Source organism: Limanda limanda, chromosome 6, assembly GCF_963576545.1.
Source record: "Limanda limanda chromosome 6, fLimLim1.1, whole genome shotgun sequence".
NCBI classification, from domain to species: domain Eukaryota; kingdom Metazoa; phylum Chordata; class Actinopteri; order Pleuronectiformes; family Pleuronectidae; genus Limanda; species Limanda limanda.
In genome coordinates this window covers 8155016-8178389 of record NC_083641.1, presented here as the reverse complement: position 1 = coordinate 8178389, position 23374 = coordinate 8155016, and the positions used below count along the sequence as shown (strand labels likewise).

Here is a 23374-nt window from a genome sequence, read left to right as displayed (position 1 = left end):
AGGAGGAAGCTATACGTGAATTTTTTCTTCTAAATAAAACCACCTTTTTAGCCACCAAATCTAATTACGTTTAGAGATAAAATGTGTGGAAAGTGTCAAGGACCCTTGGACGACTGAAACCCAACTTCTCTCAGGTTTAGGGTCCTGATTGGAGATATCTGAGATGGTCAATAAAGTTGGTAGGAGCTGCTGTATTGTGCTGATGCTGCTCAGGCTGTTGAGGCTGCACAGACACAGACCTGTAGATACAAGCTTGTGGGGAGTGTTAACACAAGTTCGGATCTACGGGTTCGGGGCTGCGAGCAGATGACTTCACATATCCATCAGCATGATGAGAAATAAGCCTCTTAATTCAGTAAAACCTTTTATGCTTAAAGTGATGGAGAGAGAGAGAGAGAGAGAGTGTGTGTGTGTGTGTGTGTGTATTTGAGTGTGTAGCAGGCCTGAGTGTTGTACCAAGGACCACAGAAATAATTTCTAATGCCAGTAAAAAAGATAAAGTTAGGTTATATTTAAACAGATTTAAAGCTCAACACATATCATCACCCCTTATTTCAGAAAATCCAATGCAATTATTTAACCTCATATTAAACAGAATGTATAAAGTTTCCCATTCTGCCTCTTTCATAATTTACCAATTTGAAAGGAAAGATTATCTCGGCCGCTAATAAAGCAAATTACAGATTATAGACCGTAGCCAAATGATTTCATTTAACAAAATGAAAGGGACAATATTTGTCACAATCATTACATGTGTATGATTTTGCATTACTTGGACCAAAGTCTTACATCTTCATAGATCGCACAACACGTGTCGTTTCTGAGGACTTACTGAACAATATCTCGACTTCATTATTTTTATGCAGGTTATTGTCTTGAACTACAAATAACTGTTTCCTCACTGTGAAAGAGTCCTTTCAGTGAGATGCAGACAGAAACAATTCATGAAGCATTTTTTAAGAGGCACATAGCTGAGCTCAAATGTGCAAAAGTAATGCAAAATGGGTGGTTTTTTTTAAATTGCAGAACTTTTTTTCCCATAAAAGTAGAGTGTAGGAATTTTCCTTCATAAAAACTTTCTTATTCAGCAGCAATGGCATAGAGTCAACACTGCAAACTTTCTTAATGTAATATAATTATTTTTTGCATTAACTTGAAATGGTGCTGAATCAAGGCATGATCTTTTACATTATTTTTATATATGAGACTCCTGAACAGATCCAAATTCTCAAATTCTCATAAACTTTTAAGCATCAACTAAAGCCAAGTTGAAAATGACAAAAAATAACATGAGACTCTTACTTTTAACAAATACCACATAAAAACAATTCCATAATCACTTTATTTGCATTACAGGTCTCATATTGAAGATAACCACACTCATTTCTATCAAATCTTCAAATCACAAAAAGTTCAGAGGAAATTCGAACACATTCCTGTTTAATGTGAATAGAGTTGTTGCTGTGCTCGGATGAATAAGGTCCAATTTCAACTTCCAGACTCCATCTGAACTTCTCTTTCTCCTTCTCTTCCCTCTGCCTGAATTTAAATGAGACGTCTGACTTTGAAGCTGTCGCCAAGTTGCTTAAAGTATGTCAGTGGGTCTTTGCCAGTTTGCTGAAAGACACCTTGAGATTGGCTGAACAAAGAGGTCAGCGGGGTCCACAGCACCCTGCCAGCCAATGCCGCCACCGCTGAACCATCATGTGTGTGTGTGAGGAGGGCTTTGAGAGCACCGACAAAGCTAAGACCAGCTAAAGGCCACCACCTGCATAGTTCCACACTGAACAGCGCCAGCGGCCAAACCCAGCAGCCCTACCCGCCCTATTTGCCCAAATCTACCCAGCAACAGAGGTAGTATGTGTGTGTGCGTGCGTGCGTGCGTGCGTGCGTGCGTGAATGCATGCATGTGTGTGTGTGTACATTTAAGAAGAAGGAAGGAGGGGTTCAATGGGGTCGAAGATGTGAGAGTTGAGGATGTGACATGTCGTTAACACATCATAATACCACACAGTGTAAACAGATAGCCCCGGCTAGCCAAACGGGTAGCGTTAAGTTTAGGCCCTTTTCACCGCCGCTAATGTACAGTAAACATCAGAAACGCTTCACCACAGGACAAAAACAACAAACCACACTGTTGAATATTAAGAGCCACAAAGCAAAGTCGAGAAGTGGAAACAAGAAGCAAAGCTCAGAGCACATTGGTAGCGTGGTGACTTACCCATTTTCGCCTTTATGTATAGCTTCCGAAAGTTTCTTTTCTCTACTCTGCAGGGCCTACGGTGCTTGGCAGAAAGTACAGGCAGTCATGTCCACTGTGGCCCATCCCAAAAAAAAAAAGCTACAGTAACAGAATCACCGTGAAAGGCAACTGGGGTGGGAAAGAGGGAGACAAAAGGAAAAAGCAAAGGGAAAGAGGGAGAGAAGGTGTTGGGGGATGAAAAGGGGAGAGGGGAAAAAAAAGTAAATGATAACAGAAAAACAGGCTAGTTTTTGTGGTGTTTTTACGATTTCGGTTTAACGCGCGATACTAGTAATAATAACTAATAAGAAACGAGCGAGAGGCAATCTTTCAGCCTGTAAAAACCTCTGCATTCTACAAGCTGCTTCCCTGCACTACGAGCAAATGACAAGCAACATCTGTTTGTAAGACACCCAAAATCCCAGCCTTAAAAAAAGGGAAAAAATTGGCTTGAGTTTCTCGCTTTTTCAGTCTTGAACTGCAAACTCTCCTGGTCTGTTTGGCTCGCTCAGCTGAATAAGGCAAAACAGAGAAAAGAAAAGGGAGAGAGGAAATTCAGCGAAGAGAAAATGCAGCCATGAAGCCGTCCTCCTGTCACCCCTGAATCTCTACCCTTCTCTTCTCCCCCCACAAACCCCCACTCCCTGCACACTCCCTCTTCCTCCTCTTCTTCTTCTGCCACCCCACCCTCCCACCCCCTAGAATGCAATAGGGACAGTCCAGTTCAGGTATAGCTACTACTCACTGAGTCCTTCTCTTCCCAAAACGCCCCATTACTCCGACACATAAACACTTGGACCCACGCACTTGTATCCTCGTCTCCCAGAGCGTCCCACACAGCCAGAAGCAGACTGACTGGCTTGCACGTACACACTCGTGGATACACTAACAAAAGTGCATATACAGAAATACACACACACACACACACACCCACACATTTCTTGGAAAGCTTCCCTGCACCAAAACAAATACCAATCTTTAGTTAGCCTCAGCTGCGAATAGAAAAGAAGGAGTCAGTTTGGGACTTGGCTCTGGTTTAGCAGAGGAACAGATACAGACCATTTCCCCATATGCCTGCCTTTCACAGCTCCAGAGCAGCTCCACATTTCCCTGTATCATAATACAGTGAAAAACATCCTCTGTCACCGATACCTTTTGATAACATCCAGCTCCTGCAATAGCACCGTGAGAGTGTCTGATATTCGGCAAAACCAGAAAGGCTGGACTTGCCGGTCGTGTTTTTTACTCTCAGGTTTAACACAAGTGTGTGCCCAGTGAATAAATAAAACACTCAGAGATAGAGAGGCAGGTTCAATTTAAGCTGATAGATAAACTACGGTGCTGCAAGTTTAACCTGTTTTCCAAAAGACTTACTCAAAGAAGGCTTTGGTACAAGGCGTCACAGTCTGGCACGTTTGGTAAACAGGCGCATGCTGCATGCTGACATCACTTTACAGATATTTTGGCCATTCACGTCTACGGCGTGGATCGGCCAAAAATAAAATGTACTACAATATTCATCTGTAATTATGGATCCCATTGCAGTTATAGTCTCAGGCCAAAGCCAAGCCTGCATTCTTGCCCTAATTTGAACCACTCCAAACCATTACCAAACCATAACCAATATCTAACATATTCTGTTTTACTTTTAAAATTACTGAGTTTGATCAAAATAAAAACATTTCTGAAAGTGTGGGATCCAACGTTTGCTGGGTATGCAATTAGTAGTGCAGTCATGTGGGACACAGTTACGCACTGTGCTCGCTAAGAAAGCCTGTGGAAACGCTGGGGAGAGTGAAACTGCTGTTTGCAGAAAGCATCACCTCCATTCACTTCGATAACATTCATCCTGTGTCTGTGTATTGAAGCACAGAATGTAGTAGCTACCTATGCATGTGTGGATGCAAGTATGTTTTGGTGATTATTAGCTGTTGCGGTGGGACACACCCATACAGAGAATCACCATGGTGGTGTTGTATTGACCATTGAGTTTACCAGGGCAAATCCAATGTGGGCCACTGCTTAAGAAAACCCATAAAGTTGTTACTGGCCTTCTCTGTGTCTGTTACACAGGGTGCACATGACGGCATCTGTGTTCTATACTTATAATGTAAAGGGCTAAATAATATGTCCCAAAGTTCTAGAAACAAGTTAGAAGGTGACTCTTGAGCATGTGAATATTGAGTCACAGCTATATTCACTTAGAATAAATCTCAATGCTTGTGAAATAACTGAACACTAGAGCAGTTGTTTTTTTTAAATCTACAAATCTACAAGAGGTGCCAATGTCTCAGGGTATGTTAAAATTAGCAATCTTCAAATCCATTTTTGTTTTTTTTATTCAGAAAAAGAAGCAGACAATGTAGTTCGTACTGTTGTAAATTGTAAAAGATAATAATGTAAAGATTACACTTTTGGATAGACACAACTATCATTTTTTACTTTTTGGTGTGTTTTGAAAATGCCACATGCAGCTCTGCTAGCTAACATGCTGTATGTTCAGCGTGGGTAATGTTTCTTCTTAATCAGTTTCAAACTTCAAAGTATTTAAATTAATCTATCAACAAATAAGCATGGATATGTGAATGCCATGCCATACACAAAAAGAGGCTAAAGGCAAAGATGTATTGGTACTTGTACTGGTTTCAACATGACCCCGAGCACAAAGCTAACTATCCTCAAGTTTCCTTCAGGGAATGACAAAGACAAACATATTCCTTAATTAAATTTCACTGTTGAAGGTTTTGGCATGAGTCAGGGTTCAGTCTCCGTAATCCCTTCACGTTGCCTCCTATTAGGAAATTAAAGGTGCTTTGTGTCATTGCAAAGATGATGGATTACAGGCTGGGCCTCAAACAAACCTGATGAACCTAGACGTGGGTTTTACTATGCTGCACTGTAACTGGTGTGACTGTAGCAGACCAACAACTTTAAATGAGGTGAATTATAGAACAATTAATTGAGCCCTCCTTGTCCTTCTGTTTTCCTCCTACTTTAAGACTGGATTAATCCTCGTCCAACTTTTCATCCAAACAACACCTTAAACAGTTCCACACCACACAAGTGTGCATTTTTTTATGTTTACTGCCACTTTTCTTTCATACAAAATGGGGTGCTTGTCTTGAAGTGTCTTCAGGCACACAATATCACCCCTTTCCAAAATTCAGCGTCTGTACTCTTTCCATCTTCTCTCCTCTCTTCTCCCTTTGCCTGATATTCTGGTCACGCACAACTGCGGCAGCCCTCCTCCAATCGCTGGCATTAATCCACACCTCAGACCCCCCAGACACACAGTCTGGTCTCCTACAATGTACCTCAGCACCAAAACTTTCCCAGACACATTTGGCCTTCTCTCTATCGCTTTCCTCTCCCTCCCTCTTCAGCCCCCTTTCTTTCACCGGGTCTCCCCATGGCTCTTCATCGTCCAGTTTCATTTGCTCTGCCCCTTTCTTTCTCTCTATTCAGCCGAGGCCTGTCTGACAAAAGTATCTCCTAATCTTCCTCAGAGCCCATTTGACATAAAATGGCGGCACCGCAACCGACCAATGCTGGCTTTTCCTCTAACATTAGAGAGTAGAGCTACAAGCTTCTTTTTTTTTTTTTAGAATTGCTCAAACATTTTCATGTTGCCGAACCCAGAGCTGGCCCACATATAAGGCCCAGATCCCATTAATCAGGATTTGTGCAATCCCAGCACACAAAAACCTGTAAAATCTAAAAGTCTATAATTCTGATCATGAGAAAACAGGTCTCAATCACATATTTCTGCACCTAGATCTTGTTTAAATGATCTTTTTCCAAATACTGGTAAAATATTTCAAAGTCACTTTCATAAAATAAAATAATAAGTCAAATTTAGACATCATGACATTACCTCAAGTTTCCAGGCAACAATTTGATAATTGTCTGCTTTTGTGTTTGTCTTTAAAGGAACAAGGAATTATTTCTTTCTTGTTTCATGCTGCTGTTCAAAAAATTCCCATAATACAGAAAGCAAACAGACCAAGCTCTTCACAACAACCTCAGAGATCAGAATGTAATGCAGCCAGAGGAGACATGTGGTAAATCGACCAAAGGTACAGTAAGATATCGCTTTTGGAAACAGACAGGGGAGAGCCCTCCTCAAAAATGTTATTATAGTTTACTACGATTTGATTTATTGCATATAAACACAGTTTATACAACCAGGGTTATTAGAAAGACTTGTAGAGATGCGTATTCATGCATTTATCCAGTCAACTAATCAAGTGGCAGCTGCACAATGAATAAAATCATACAGATACAGGTCACAGTAAATGTTAACATTAAACATCAGACCACCATGGCATCACTCTAAGTTTGTACTGAGAGCGCTTTGATAAGGACAGGAGAATGTAGAGTTTGATGTTTTAGTAAAGTGCTCTCTTGGAAACCATTGATTTTCCAGGTTGTACATCTTTAATGGTGCATTTCTGTTATGGATCCCTAGAGGTGAAGAGAACTAAGACTTTTTACAGTGAGGGTAGAAAGGGTTGAAAATCAAGCTATGTAAACATTGTATAGCAAGGATTCTACAACTATGGAGAAGAGAAACAACCAACACGTTTAAAGGAGGATCACAGAAGTAAATCCTAATTGCAGAGGGGAATCTGCTGGGGACCCCGACGGAATGAACGTATCAATTGTTTAAGTAATCTTAACTGGGATGCCAAGCTCTTAACATTCTTGTGCTGCACGGTTGTTAATTTATGGCATGCTCACTAATTTATTCTTTGGCATTAGACTACAAGAAAAGTAAAAGACCCTCTGCAAAAGCCACTAATCAGTATCTGTTGGCTTGGACGCTTAGTCCCCCCATGACAGTGTTTTCCTCATAAGGGTTTTAAAGTTTATCTGTGATCTTGTTTGGCTCTGGTCTTGGGAATCTTTCTGTTGTGCTGGGAAAGACAAAGCTAAGAGGATTGAATTCAGAGCTGCAGGCAGACATGATGGGAAGTGTAGATAGAAAGTAGAATGAAAGTCTTTGTGGTAAGCGAAAGTTCATTCAGAGCTCAGCTATAAACAATGGGTTTGATTTTATTGAGATGTAATTATGAGGGGACATCCATGTCCCTCCCACCCATATATTAACCGGACCAAAAATCTTTTTCCCTTTACACACCTATGATTTTTACCTTACCCCCTATACCATGGGTCGATGTCTCAAGAAAGACTTCTTAATTTAAGTGAAATAACATAAAATGTCACTGAACCTCAGTATATGGAACATCAGAATTGGTCAAAGGCTTTTGGCACACAGCATGTCATAAACATGTCAAAACTGCCAATTATTATAGTTTTATACTTTTTTTTACTAGCCCTAGCAAGCGACAGGATAAATATTTCAAAGAATTCTCTATAACCCCATATATTGAACTATGGCTAGTTACTACCATACTGTCAACCTGAATGCAACCACTGGTCTCCTGTCAGACTCACTAATTGACAATTCACCACCAGTACCCATTCAACCCACCTTTCCACACAGACTGCAGACTGCTTCCTGCAGTGGCGCTGAGCCTCAACATGAGAAGTAAATCCCTTAGGTCCTTCAGTGTGTATGTACTTCCTGCGGATTCTGGACTGATTTTATTTTAAAGTTGGTGCATCAATCAGATTCTCACTACAAGTTATATTTGAACATGAAGTTTTTCTGCTGACGTTTGATGCACAGATTTTTCTCACGTGAGATATTTTGCAGGTCTTTTTCAGAGGTTTCAATACTCGCAGCTTATTTGGAGAAAGGTGATGTCACGTACTAACTAGCACCAATCTGGATTTTGCAATATTTGAATGTGAATGTGACAACTTCAAGGGCTGGTTACCTGATGAAGCAGATTAGCTGAGTGTTTAACCGTTTAAAAATATAACAACAGATGGTTTTCCCTCAGTATTTGAATTTCATTGTAATACAAGTAATTTAATATGAAGGATGAAATCACATAAATAATCTGATTCCATGATGTCAGTGTTTACCCAAACGTCTTTCACGGGTTGCAACGGCAAACACATTCATCTGTCTAACACGACGCCCAATCTTTTGTTTGCTTTCTTGCGTTTCTTTTGTTTCCTCCGTTATACCAAACACTCCCTCGTTCTATCTTCTCCTCCGATATCCCTCCCCCCTTCCTCACAATCCCGTTTAGCGTTCCTTGCCTTTCTTCCTCCTCCTTCCATCTCTCTGCACGCCTCGCCAACCTCCGCAACCCTCCCCCCTCCCGCCTCTGTGTTTGTGTCCTCATCTGACCCTGCTTGGCCTGAATCGCTGCTGGTGCCCATTTGGATCGGGCACAGCTGGTGCTGCTGCCGAAAGCCGAATGCCATTACCGCCGCCGTCTCCGGTCCCTTCGGTCTGCCTGTTTGTCTGAGAGACACGTCTTCATAATGGTATTAGCCCGATTTCTCAGATTATTTCCTGTAGGTCCTTATTTTCTGTGTTTAATCTTTTTTTTCACCCTGCCCCTGGGGGATAGTTTTAGCTTTATCTTATTCGCCCTACAGGAAATGGGAAGACTTGACAGAATAATACGATAGGAAGAATAAACATAAACATGTCAGCTATTTCATGAGAGGACAATACAAAGTGGGGATAAGAGGAAAGGGGGCATTTGTGGTCCATGCTGTCAAATCATGGGTCAATAAAAAGCAGGGAGAGGAGAGAGTGTGTCTGCAGCAGAGCGCCAGCGCCGCAGCGATGGCTCACTGTGTGCCAGCTGCCGTTAAACTTAGTGAAAGCAAAGGAGCAAAACCAAAGGTTGCTGTGAAGAGCAGAGAAGAAAAGCACATGTTCATAGCAATTGTTTGATGCCGTGTTCATAAATACGCAATGATAACAATACGTATACATCTAAATGTTATAATCCAATGCTATATTGGAGCATGTGCAGTCAAATACATTTATGTCCATAGATACAGGTGATATTAATGTAAAATATTGTTATGAGCTCCTAATGGAATAGTAATGTTCGAAGATAGCTTTTATTCACAAAGGACGTGTAAATTCATGTTGAAAATAAAAGCTGCAGCTGGACTAAACCCCACCCAGGGTTCATTTGGTGCTCAGCCATGCCTGTCAGGTAGCATCAATGCTGGGGTCTGTGGATCTTTTTGTATAACGTGTAGTAAAGGATGATTTTAAATCACAATTACTTCTTTTATTGACAATCAAAGGAGCTGTGCGGATTCAGGAGGTAAGAAACTATGATGTTTTTCAACACTGCATTGGAATTTATGAAACACCGACCTCGCATTTTGGTTGAAACAGTGAACAAGGCTGTGATTACAGTCCCATTTCAAAAAAATTAAATAAAAAGTGAAATATAAAATATTATTTACAGCATTAGATCAAAGTGTTGATAAACCAGATTTATGGGCCAGTGTTCTAGTAAAATAAATTAAATCACAAAATAAAATAAGGGTTTTTAATGTTTTGTCGGTATTATCAGTATTATGTTACAAAATAAAGAACAAATCAAACAAATATTTCTGACTTCTGATTGGTGGGCAGGCAAAGCATGTGCTAGTTCCTCTGCAATAAAATCTGACTTTAGGTTAAACCCAAGTTTATTAGCTCATATGTGACAAATTTAATATAATAATGATTATAATAATCACATTAAAAATGCAATATCTGAATTTCATACATTCATATAATTATTGTTATTTTGCTATGCAAGTAATTTGGCCTATATATTATGTTGAGTGCAAACTTTGGCACATTTAGAATATCGGTCAAGATGTTAAATATCCTTTGTACGTTTGTTGGTCATCTGCACAATTTAGGTTACCAACTACCAGTAGATGTCAGCAGGTGTTATTGGCCACCAGCGAATGTTAGTGACATAACCTCAGTTGTGTACCTTAGCGTCATCAAGTGTTTTGGTCTTGTAATTTCAGGACACGCCCACCACAGGCTGATCAGACCTGGGTGCATGTCCCTAGCATCTTGGGGCATTAGTCGGGGTAACAGGCCAAACTGTCAGCACCAGAGCTTTAAGGCTCTTATATACTACTACGTGTCCGTTTCTCGGAGAGTTCTCAGCAGGGGGCAAAGACTCTTTTTGATTTTTACTTCTCCGTCAGTCTACGTCCGGAAAAAATTCACCGCCAAACCCATAGGTGGCGCAACGGAAGACGAGCTCAGAGAAGCCTACCCCATTTGGGAAGAAGAAGTCCACGTGTCTCTGTTGACATGTTAGCTTGCGTCCCACACACTGAACCATGGCAACTAACAGAACTAAATAAAGTGACACCCAGCGGGTCAAAATGCTGATGTAATCGTTTCTTAGCGCAGCGGTTCCCCGGTCTTGTTTCCGAACTGTGTTGCTGATTCCACAGCTTGAATCTGCTTGAGGCTACATGTAGCTAGAAGCTACACGGACCTAGCTCCCCCCAGCTTCCACACACAGTCAGCAGGGACTCCCGACACTAACTACTACTATCCAGTGTTTGCTTCTAACCTGACGGTATTATAGAAACAGTGTCATGATAGAAGTGGAATTAAAGTCGTGACGGCGGGTTCTTGCACTGTTACCACCGCAGTTAGCATGGTGGCTAGCCTAGCCTGCTAGCGCCGTTTTGAAAGCTCGTTATAACCGTCTGTGACCGTGCACACATGCCCTCAGTGCTCGAACGAGCCACCGTCAGCCGGACAACTCCGCTGGCTTAACACACACGTCACATTAATCGTAGAATCATAGTTGTGTTTGGGTTTGATGCTACATGGAAGTTAACAGGAAGTAAACAGGAAGTTTGAGGTCCGGAAATACGGAAATGACGTCATACGGAAATGATGTCGTTCGCGGACCAATCACAGCCAAGAGCGGTCCGTCGGGTCTCAAACATGAAGACGGATAGTTAGAAAAATCAGACGTGTACGAAAAGCTGTACGAAGCATTCGGAGAGGGCGTTTCACGACGGATAGGGCGGTCTTATCTATCCGTAATAGAAGAAACGGAGAGGCATAAATTGGCCTTTAGTTTGCCAGGAAGCATAGACTGGTCGAAGTTCTTAAGGCCTCTGTTGACATCCTGCTGCAGTTGGTGGATCTCCTCGTAGTCTTTGAGGTTTGCATCATAGCATCGTCCAAGCTTTTTCTAGGTTTCTCAGACACCATTGGAATGGGTTCTCCATAAATGAAGAGAACCTTGAATTCTAGCTTTTTGGACCGGTGCAACTCACCAGCTGGTTTTTCACCAGATAGCTTGCCAGTTTTTGGGCTATGATGCTAAAGAAGTTCTTGCTTTCTACATTGATGAGACTGATGGGCGGGTTTTAAGCTGATGTTTGAGGACTCCTCCTCTTTTGCTATCAGTACTCCACCAGCACCGCCAAGCTTTGGGTATTGTTTGCTTCACCACTCATTATTTCACAAGAAGCCAGAACATCAGGAGCATTCTTGTAAACCCTGTACGGGATACCATTTGGGCCTGGGGCTGATGACACTTTGTTCGCCACTTCTTTCCTTTTCGGAGGGCTCACATCCATTTGGTGTTCTGGATGCTCAATGGGTGGGATATCAGTTTGAAAAACTATTGGATCATGTCTCTTTCGACCAGAGTGTGTTCTTTCCAGGTCTATGTCCTGCTTCGAGGTCCTCAGGGTTCCTCCCTTCTTGGTGGTGCAGAGTTTTCACAACTTTAAAGGGTCCATAATGAAACAAGTTCTTGCTCGTCCTTTTCTTTTCCGAGCTGTTCTTAGACACTCTGCTCGCCTCAAGGTTGTCAATCTGCTCTTGATGTTCTCCTGCAGTATGTTAATTTCCTTTCTTCTGCTCTTCTGAGGCTTTTTTCCACTGCTTTTTTAGTTGCCTCCTCTCTTGTACCAAGCGTTCTATTTCCAGCTGCCTTCTGGACTTGGTTTCCATTGTTCATGTTACCCGTTTTTTCTGTGTCACTCCAAAATGTTCAGCTCCGTAGCCTTAGATGAATATACCCATCCTCTCAAGTTTTGTCTCAAGTGTTCCAGGATAGTGCTTAGGTCTGCATTGATGGCCTCCCATTTAGATTTTTCTGAAGCTCCAGGCCAGTTCACTTTTGGTTTGGTTTGTAAAGGTTTCATCTCCCTTGTTTGTTTTCCTGGCTGTGTGGGCTCTATACCGTCTTCTGCTACTGCCTCTGTGCCTAACTTCCTCAGACACAGGGGGACTGATGTCCTGCGAAATTTGGGTCGAGTCCAGTGGCAGGAATTCACTCGACCGACTGGATGGATTTCTTAGAAGGTACTGATCAATGTGAGATCCCCGCTCGATTCCGATCAAGCACTTCTTTATTTCCTTGGTGTATTTTTAGGCCCCTTGCCACTGTTATTTTCCTCCAGCCACATAGACACACCTGGAGCTTCTTGTCAGATTCTGTCGTGTTAGCTTCTTGAATTGTGCTTGCCTTCCTCTTAGTCATTTCCATTTCAGGGTCATTAGCCGTGTGGTCTGTTAGTGAGTTGTCTTCCACTCCACTCCACTCTCGCAGACTCTGGGGGTATTTTTCGTTTAGTTGCTTTCGTAGCCATTAGTGGGTGTCTCCAAATACCAATTTGTATTGGATCCTGCCAGTATGGGTAGCTAATCCATGCCAGCCCCGGTGGGGTCTATTTCCTCCAGTCAGCTGTCTTTTCTCGCCGTCACAAAGTCTTTCCCTTGTTGTCAGCAATCCTGTTCATAGCAGTCACTGGATGCATCCAGCTTCAATCATTTAGAATATAGGACGAGATGTTGAATATCTATTGTACGTTTGAAGGTCTTCAAACAGTTAACTTTGTGTTAACTTTGAGAGGTTGAATGTTGAATAGCTGATTTTCTCTCTTCAACACATGTTGGTAAGCAAAACACATTCAAGTGTTTTTTCTAGGGCGAAATGTTCTGTTAGACACAAGAGAGCGACAGGAACTGGAGGATCTCCAAAAGCTGAAAAGCTAAATGGAAACCTTTCACACCGGTTCACAAAACAAATGTGATCACTAAACAGTTTCCTAACAGATGCAAGAGTTTGCTTAAGGATAAAACAAAATATGTTTAACATCAAAACTCTACTCTTTAAAATATTTTCTGCCAACCAACATTTTAAGTGTCAACTTAAGACATTGCTGTATATATATTTTTGCCTATAGATACCCAAACTCGACTGGATTATGTTTGATATTTCATAAAAAAACTATATAATATGATAGCATACAACATGTTATGATAAAATTTATATTTTTTGCCTAAAATTTGTTTTTATTAAGAGCCTTGTATAGCTGCAGCCTTTAGCAGATGAAAATGCTGCAACGAAAAATCTCCTTAAATCACACTATCAGCCACCATCAGTCCAACACATAGTGAGAACATTTGATACATCATTTCATATTTGAATTGTATTTTGCAAACTATGATTGGCCAACCAAGCCCACAGTCCTGTTTGATCTACCACACCCACTGTGGCTGTGGGGGGCTAGGCCTATAACTGAGTCAGCAGTGATGTCATACTGTAGCGACCACACCCTGACTTCCACATTTACATCAACCACTGGAGGTCAGGAGAAACAAGATTTGAACTAGTGTTTGATTACACTTTACATAGTTGGTTGCAATTAAAATTCCCAAAACCATTGTAGGCTGTAAACTTGAAGCCAATTCAATAACCACCTAGAAAACTGGAGTACCCTCCTCAATATCCTTATAGTAAAGTAGTAGTTTTAGTTTAGTTTTACCATTGTATATGTTTTATTGAATAGTAGCAACTTACCCAACCTGTAGGTTGAGGCTAGAGGAAAACATGACCTTGCATGTCAGAATTGATAGCACTATAAGTTTAACCGAAATAAAGTCTGCTAAGTGTAACCAAATAAATGTGAGGCCAATTAATCTAAGTAAATTAAATGGACGAAACAGGTTTGTAACTTGCTTTCAATTATTATTCATAACGTAGCAAATAGCAATCTTTCCAAGGCATTTAATCTGGTTGCAGGATTTTTGAAACACTGCAGTTCTGCCATCCTTCTCTTTCGTCCCCCCTTGCTCCTTCTTTCTTTCTGTTGTTTTCATGTACCAGTCCCCCATGAAGGACAGCTGCTGTGAGCTGACAACCTGGCTGCCTGCCATTCATTACTCTGCCAGTCAATTTCTGACGTACACCCCCCCCCCCACACACACACACACACACACCAATACCCACCATGCATTTCCAGACACTGTCTGCTGCTGCTGCTGCTGAAGCAGCGCTTTGAAATTAATTCAAGAGAAAAACCAAGTGCTTGTGTTAATTTTTATGTTTTAAGACAAATTTGTTTCCTGCTTAAGAGCTTTCCATGAAGGGAACTGCACATACTGAAAATTAGCTCAAAAGCTGGGCGTAGTAGTTAATCAGATTTACTGCTACACCCCATAAAGCAGCTTAAATCCATCTCATGGTAGAAAATAGAGAATACCTTCAACTATCAGTGGCATTCACATTCCTCAGAAAATACAATGTGACATTTGCCCTACAAGTACGCTGACAAAAATTCCACAGAGCCAGCAGCGAGGGAGTCTGGCATTGACCCAGAGACAAAAACACAAAGAGAAATGTCTGATCGTCACTCGGGTTATTTCAAGGCCAGAATAAAGCAAGCCAAATACAAACCTTACAGCTAAGGAGGCATCCTAACATGAAATCGCCCAACGAAATGCTCAAGATTAAGTCCAAGGACCGTTTTCACTGTGGAAAATACTAACATCTATTCTTCTTCCCACACATGGATATGTTTCCGGATATGTGGGGCAATTCCCTCCTGTTTCCATGGCTTCTCAGGAGTGTATTTGGTTTAAGTGTTATATGGCCTTCCTTTTTTGTATTTGCCTTTCCTCTCCAGTCTCCATTCATTGTCAAGTCTTTTACCAGAAAAGAAAGCTGAGAAAACCCTGAATGACGTTTTTCTTAATTGTATTTTTTACTTTCTACAGTGTCAGTACATGGCATATTTGGCTTAAGGGAATATATACACAATAAACTGAAGACAAACTATACAGTAGTTATGATTATGTGATGGAACAAAACAAATCCAGATTATAGGTAAAAATGCAGAACACTGACACGTACTAGTCGTGGCACCTAAAGTGACCATTGGTACCTATGTACTGCAAAAACAGCTTAAATGTGTTAAATGCCCAAAGCAAACTATTTGTAGTTTGGTCTGGCAACAATAAACAAAATCCCAGAATTATTCAGGTAGACAGGTAGCTGGAGCACGATGGCTTCATGATTCACTTTAGGAACATGGGCCTATTTTAATGTTGCAAGTTAACAACTCGTGTGAAGTGGAAGGTCTTGAGCACATTGACTGGTTTGGTGGCAGTTTGTACGATGTGTCGTCAGAACGTATCTGAAGGCAGACCTAATCGCTATTCAAAATGGCCATACTCAAAACCGGCAGTCATAGTATCAGATTTGTTGAAATGGGGGTAACTTGTAGACAGTCTCCTCAGAGGCATTCATGGTTTAGACAAAAGTTGCAGATGTGCGGAGAATGAAAACACAGAGCTTGAGAGTGAAATTCAATCTCATCCCTTCACACCTGACCAATCACTGTGTGACGTTGGTGCTTGGGAAGTTCTTGGTTTTTGAAAGTTACAAAAATTGTTGATCACTCACCCTCTAACATAGAGTGGATTTTTAAGGATCGCACAGGCACTTCCTTTAGAAATAAAGAAATAATTTGTTCTACCAGATAGTGTAAAATAACCTGGTGTGAAGTCAGTGGTGCAGTATTCCTCTGTTATTTTAAGGACACAATTATCAAGATAGTATTATGCACCTAGGGGGATCAACAACGCCAGCACATTCTGCTTGTTACACACACAGAGACATGGTGCGATTATGATGAATGAAATTGCCAATTTTTGTGATCAACAGACCAGTTTCCCTTGAAGACAAGTATTATTTTTGGGCGTATCTGGTATATCCACCACTGTATTACCAATTCACCAAGCTGGGAATGGGAGATTGCACTTTGATAGGTTTATTTCATGTTTTAAACACAAACCACATCCGTGAATAATTAAGAGACTTAATACAACTATTTTGAGCTATGTGTCTGGTGCAGCTTTTGTTTTTAGTTTTAATTTTTGTATTGTCTTTCTTGGAAAGACACTGAGCTCTAAATGATCCTGATGGTAAGACAAACACCTATTAAATCCTGAAAACTGTCATAGGTGTGCGAATGAATGAATAAAGGTCATGAAGGAAAGTTCTTTTGAATAAAGCACTATAAAAATCTAGCTATCTACCAGCTTGGCTAGTGTTATAATGCATTTGTATTTGCATTTGAATGTTAATCCATTGGAAATGTACAGTCTCTGTTAGAAAATCTGCTTGATATGTCTAAAGAAGCCAAAGTGTAATGAACTGTTGAAGTTTGGTTTGGCTGTCTGGCATCATTATTTGTCAACTTACTAAACTAGCTGGGTCTTATGCAATATGTAGAAAAGTAATTATTGACACTAATGTATGTTTGTAAATTCCCATTGGATGTATACAGCCATGTGTGTCTGCAAGCTGAGAGAAGGTGGTAAAAGGACGCACCCATATGAAATGACACTCAGGGTCTATCTGATTATCGGAAAGCTGAATATCAGCGAAAACAGAGTTTAAATCTAATTTGGTCTAAAACAACTATCACAGGTGTCAGGTTCTTTGAAAAAAATTTAATGCTCTCACTATCCCCGTAATTCTGCTCTTATGCTACCTACATCTGTCCTCTTTGATTCTTTTCCTCAATTCTATGTTGAGAAAATCTCTGTTCTCAGATCATCTTTAACTATGCCCACTAACGATGACCTCCCTATTCCACCTATGCGCTCAGCTGTCTTGGATCAGTTTGAACCCATATCAATCTCCTCCCTATCCAAGGTGGTCCACCATCTGCAGCCCACAAATTGCGCCTCAGATAGAATCCCAGCTCATCTTCTTAAGGATGTCTTTGACACTGTTAGCCCATGTACTCTGCCACTGATAAACACCTGTCTTCTCTTTGGTTATGTCCCAGCTGTCTTTAAATATATAGTTATGCAGCCCTTGCTAAAGAAAGAAAATCTTGATCCCTCTGTTCTCTCTAACTGCAGGCCCATTTCTTAGCTGCCTTTCTTCACCAAAGTCCTACAGAAGGTAGTTCTCACTCTGCTGCAAAAATGTAGAGGTTCCAGTCTGGTTTTAAACCTTGTCATAACACTGGAACAGCTCTTTTAAGATTTTTTAACAACCTGATTTTAACTGTTGTTTCAGGAAACTGCTGTCCTGGTGCTCTTAGACAATCCTGTTGCCACGCTTGGAGAACTCTGTAGGGATTAAAGTTGAAGCACTCAGGTGGATTCAGTCATATTTAACAGATAAGAGTTTCTCTGTCTACGTGGGTGATAACTCCTCTGGGACGGCCCAACCTGGTGTCCCTCAAGGATACGTTCTAGGCCCCATCCTATTCTATTTATATATGCTGCCCCTGAGGTCAGCCACTCAGCTCCTCCTGGACTTACCTAAAACCAGGCTCGTAATCAGAGGTGATCATACCTTTAGGGTAGCCGCCCCAAACTTGCGGAACAGCTTACCACTCCGTATTAGATCAGCCCCCTCTTCAAATCATTACTAAAAACACATCTTTCATTCTTGGCCTTCTCCTTGCGTTGAGTATGTTTTATCCCAGCCGATTTTAGTTTATTATTGTATATCCTTTATTTTATTTTAATTTAAATTATGCTACTTTCTAGCTGATTTTATTTTACTACTTGTACTCTGACGCATTATGTGTTACTGTTTCCTTGTTGTATGTTATACAACCAAGTTGTTTGAAATGTGCTATATAAATAAAATTGACTTTGACCTACGGTATATAATTTTATCACAAGTGCCTGTCTAGATTATTTCAACCCAATTTCGCCTAGTTACACCCACACTAATACCTTCAACCCTACTTAAAAATAAGCCGAATCATGTGTGCCGCTGCTCCTTATTAACATCAGTGATAGTTCTTAAGCATTCTTCAAGATGTACCTTTTATTATCAGAGCCAGAAGTTTGAAGACGGGTCACAGGTAGAGAAACAACGTTTAATATAAAAATCCTATATTTAAACTATGTAGAGTCTACAGGTGATCTTTTTGGGGGAAGATGTCCAGTGATTAGTAAACACCATTCTGTGCCACTGAAGTTGTTAGATTACAATTTGACAGTTAACACGGCATTATTAACTGTAATTGCCCTCATAATGAGTACAGGCTCGGTGATTGCCCTCATTGGTGTATCCAGATCAGGTCTGCTTTGATCAAACTGTTATACAGCTCAATACAGATTGGAAACTTGTCTCAAGTCTTGCCAGGAAGCCCTCCCCACACAACTGAATGGCAGAGGGCCACAGGATGTGCTAGCAGGCTGTCATTACAGCAAAAGGGTAGCCTTTGCTAAATAAAACAAAGGAGAAAAAGAGAAAAAAAATGTATAAAACTTGGATGGTAACTTGGCCTGTGCAGATGTGCAATGAAAAGATGGTACACATCTGTGCAGGACAGGGAAAAGGGTATATTAAAAGAAAAGAGAACATAACAGATTTCTGCTTTTTATTTTGAATTCAAATTTATTCTGTATATTGGTGAAATATAATTTTTGGTCAGCCAAAAGCTCTGCAACCTTCTCTTTGTAGCCATCATTTTATGAATACATAAATGGCAACAGTTCGCTGAAATATTTGAGGGTAAAGTTGCACTTATAATAAACTGCTGTTTTTGTTCTGCATGGGACACAGGGGGAATAGTAAAAGGGGCATCACAGAATAGAGGATGGGAGGGGTTCGGCAAGGAGAAGAGAAATGTAGAAGCAATGCAGGGATGAAGAGAATCCCTGCAAAATATGACTTTTGAAGGCTTACAGAGCAATAGTTGAGATCAATCAACATCATCGTATATTTCAATATCATTATTCCAAATACATCCAGGAAATGCCTTCCTTAGAAAGTTGTATATATTTTTATTCATTTCATCCACAGACATAATGTTCAATGAAAACTGAAAAGCTTTGCAATCCAGCATTATGACTCACCAAATAAAGTATGACACAAATGGCAATTCAAAACAGGGTGATTTGTTTCTGAGGTTTTATTGTAATTTTTTTTAAACTTTTGCAACACCCCTGTAGAAGACATCTATCTTTAAATCTGAATTTTGCACAAAGATTTGTGCATTTTCAAGCACCTTTAGCTACTGTACTTTAACAGGGTCCACACACCGCTCTGTGTTTGGCCCTAATGAACAGAACTCATGGCTGGAGTATTCCTGCAGACCAACTTTACCTTTCCTGACAGGACTAAAGAGGTTCCTGTTAAAGTGTGTCAATGTTTAATTATTAGTAGGCCTATTGGATAGTTGGATAATTTAATTTAAAAAAAAAAAAAACCTTTTCTATGCTGTGCCCTGACATTTTCTCCATTTGCAAGTTATAAAATTCAGCTTGAGAAAACCAACTGCTCTGAGTATTGTTTCTTAATACAGCTGGCTGACCACAATTGTCAGCAAACTGGGAGTCCAATAAATGTGTAAGCCAGGGGAATCCAGCCAATACAATGCATCTTTCAGTCGAACAAACAAAATGATGCAATGCATCATTCTGATCTTATAGACAAAGAGCCATCAATTCTACAGTACTGTAAATATGTAATCAATGAAGTGGAATCACACCTATAAATTACAAAAAGTGAATAAGACTAAACAAATGATCTGCACTGTTATAAAAGGCCTATATCAGCCCTTTATAATAGAAACTAAATGTATCAGTGGAGAGGGCTCTACAACGCCACTTGTTCTCCAACTGTGAATCATTTATCTTGCAAAGTACTTGAGTTCTCTGGTGTATTTAGCTATATGGGAACATTGTGATGCACTTTCATACAGACTGATGATAACAGTGAGGGAAGAAAGAAGGAGACAGGAAGGAAGGAAAGGAAAGGGGAGAACAGTGCTGTCAATGACTTCCTCGAGCTCTTTAAGCCCTCAAGAAGAACAATGATTCCTTCCTCTAAAACTGCTGCAGCTTGCCATCACACACAATACCACTGAGAGGTGTTTGGCAAGGAAAGATGGAGGAAGTATTCCCCAGTACGTTTAGATTAACATTAACTTTCATAGAAAGATTTGAGTGGAATGACAGCGATCAGCTTAGGGCAGAGCACTTGACAACCACTGACTGTCAAATAAATGTATGAAAAAAGGTTAAAATAAGGTTGATGACAAGTAGCACGTGTATAAAATATAGATGGACTGACAGGGACTTATTAAAGAACACTATTCAAAGTAAGAGATGTGCAAGGCAACAGAAAAGGCGGTGGTCAAAGTGAGTGAGGAATACTGTACATCTGTCTCTTTTCTCTGCATTATGACAAAAACGCAGGGAGACAGGAAGTATCCAGAAAATTTGAATGCATCCATTACATCCATCTAAGTTTCAAAGTGAGTCAAAACAACCTCAAATCCAACAGATAAAGATGAAACGGATTTGTCCAAATTAAATGTTTTTATTATGATTAGCAAAGGGGAAATTTCTTGCTAGAAACGTTTTCGCAGACGTGAATTCGAGAGTCACGTGACGTGGGCACTGTCCAATACAAAGCAACGGGCAGACAAAAACGTAGGCACATCACAATTTGGCGTCTCAAATTGTTACGTTTTGCCCAGTGAAGCAACGTAGCTATTACACGTGTTGAGATGAGACTGGGTTGGATTAGTGGTAGGAAGTCCCTTTAACTCAAAAATACTGTCAGCCTTCCAAAGTGAGACCCCTAAGCCTAACCCTAACCCTTTTCTGATGTGACACCCCTAAAGTTGTTCATCTTTTACGATGGGGTGACTTACTCTCAGACAACCAAAGGAATCCATCTGATTAGCTGAGAGCTAGATCTTTGATCACTGAAGAAATTAATCAGTCGTTATGACAGCCCTCAAACTGCAGAAGATATACAAGAGATTTGACAGAAATTCATCCTGATTCTGAAATTAGTTGATGATGGAGGTGATGAATTCTGTAAGAGTTACATTTGGTTGCGTCTGTACTGTGTTTCCCTCGTTTAACAACAGGATAATGCTGCAATTGTGCTGAATAAATAGATTTTCAGTGAAAAAATGTGTAGTTTCTTCTATGTCACTGGTTAAGAAATGGTTAATTTAAGGGTAGGAGAGATTTGTGATTCAAGTCGAAGCAAGAAAACCATTTTCCATTTGCATTAGCCAGTATTCAAAATCAATGAATATGGTACGTTAATAGATGAACGCCTTCATGTAAGTGGATGAGGTGTAGGTTGTCAAGGCTGATTCTGCTCTAAGTGTGAAAAAAAAGGCCAAAAAGTGTGATTCATATCTATGGTGACGGTAATTGCCTTACCTTCTGCGTATCCCATTCCATGCCTTCAGCCTTCAACTGTTGAGTCTCCAGGATCACTGCTGTGAAAGGAAACAATTGCAGTTTAAGTAAGAGCCCACTCCAATTTCTCACTCTGGCCTGATCCATTTTAAAATCAGACACTCAATCACATTAAGTCATATGGAAGGAAAATTAGGATTCTCTTGCTAAGAAATTCAACGCGACTGTTGTTCTTTGGGTTAAACCTTGTTTAATCTGTTCAGAACTTCTTGACCTTCAGTCACTGCACAGAGCTCCAGCTCATATGAAAATGTTTGAACAGGTTCATCAAACTCGTTCAGCTGCCACCAATAATGACACCACAGAAATGTTTCAATGCTGAAGGACCTCACAGGGTTAGTTCTTCTTCCTACAGCTGCTGCCTGTTGATGAGTCAGTGCCTTTTATTTAGAATTCACTTCATATTCAATTTGGGTGTAACTCGAGTGATTAGTGATATAGTAGAATGAGGAGATTTTTCGCAAAGTTTAGAAAGCTGAAAAGCAACGAGAAGCGTTTGCTGGTTGAATCTTTTCCTTCATATCTTTGATTATTTGGGATCTAGTATCCAATGCAAGCTTTTGTTTTTTCAGGTCCAGATCGATGTTCTTTGCCATGGGCTCAATGAGGACATGTGATCAGAATGCATGTTTTGGACTGTTCTATACAGCGGCCCAACTCCTGAATGAAAATGAACGAAGCAAATATATACAAAAGGGACATTCCTCAAATAAAATACTCAAAACAAACTTTTATCTCCATTTGCCAGCTGATGTAGCAGTTCTTTAAACTGTCTTGACAACCTGAAATGTGTGGTGAAGAAGCAAGAAACAAGAAACAAGCAGCTCCTAAACCACGTTCTCCTCTCTTCATCAATAAACCATTTCATTTATTTTTGTGTTTTTCATTAGGTAAAATGAGCACCTGGTCACCTGGTTTATTTTATCCTTATAATTTATTCACTAAATTCCATTGCACTAAATGTGAATAGTCATGCAAAATACACATCGCTGTCGATGCACAGAGGCCTTAAGACTATCATTCATACCATAGCAGCCATTATATAAGAAGAGAAAATAAATAAACAGTTCAAGTCACAGCTCCTCTCTGGAATAACCCAAAATCTAATGTTCCTACACACAGTGCCCTTATTCTTATTAGCTAACCTAGTTTAATTCATTGGCTAAATTAACTACATTATAACTACACACACATGGAGCACCTTCTCATATTTCATTCTTCTGAATAACGTAAGATTCATTTGGTTTACTGCTGCTACAGCTCTATCTACCTTTATAACTTTAGAGTGTGTTGATTCTTTGACAGGCAGTAAGTCCATACCTGTCATCTGCAAATCCTCGCTGAGCACTCGCAGCTCAAAATGTCTACCCATCAGTCACTCCCAGTCCTCTGTCAGATGTTGTTATGTTGTCTGTCACTGATTTGCCCGTGTGTTCTAGTCTCAAAACCTGACTACTATGTGTGTCTTTTTTTTTTAATAATTGCTGCCATATGTTGAGTGTTTGAGGGCCAAAATGTGGACACCACTGTGACAGTTCTGTCCACATTGATTGAAATTTAAAACCTTTATTTTCCACTGCTAATGTTAGTTAGGGTCACATGGCAGCAGGGTGCACTTATATTATCCATTTTAGATATCTAAGACTCTACCTTGTGTTATTTTTTCTCACTTTGCAGAGAGTGGTTTCAAAGTCTAGATCCAAAATCAG

General features: G+C 40.4%; 1 long non-coding RNA gene across 1 annotated transcript in view; it reads right to left on the bottom strand.

Annotated features, from left to right (window-relative positions):
* LOC133003883 (uncharacterized) overlaps positions 1-21683 on the bottom strand; it is a 32440-nt gene extending 10757 nt beyond the window's left edge. Inside the window, exon 1 of the long non-coding RNA XR_009678307.1 lies at positions 21627-21683. This is a non-coding gene — a long non-coding RNA (uncharacterized LOC133003883). The remainder of the gene's footprint in view (positions 1-21626) is intronic.
* Between the last annotated feature and the right edge of the window lie 1691 nt (positions 21684-23374).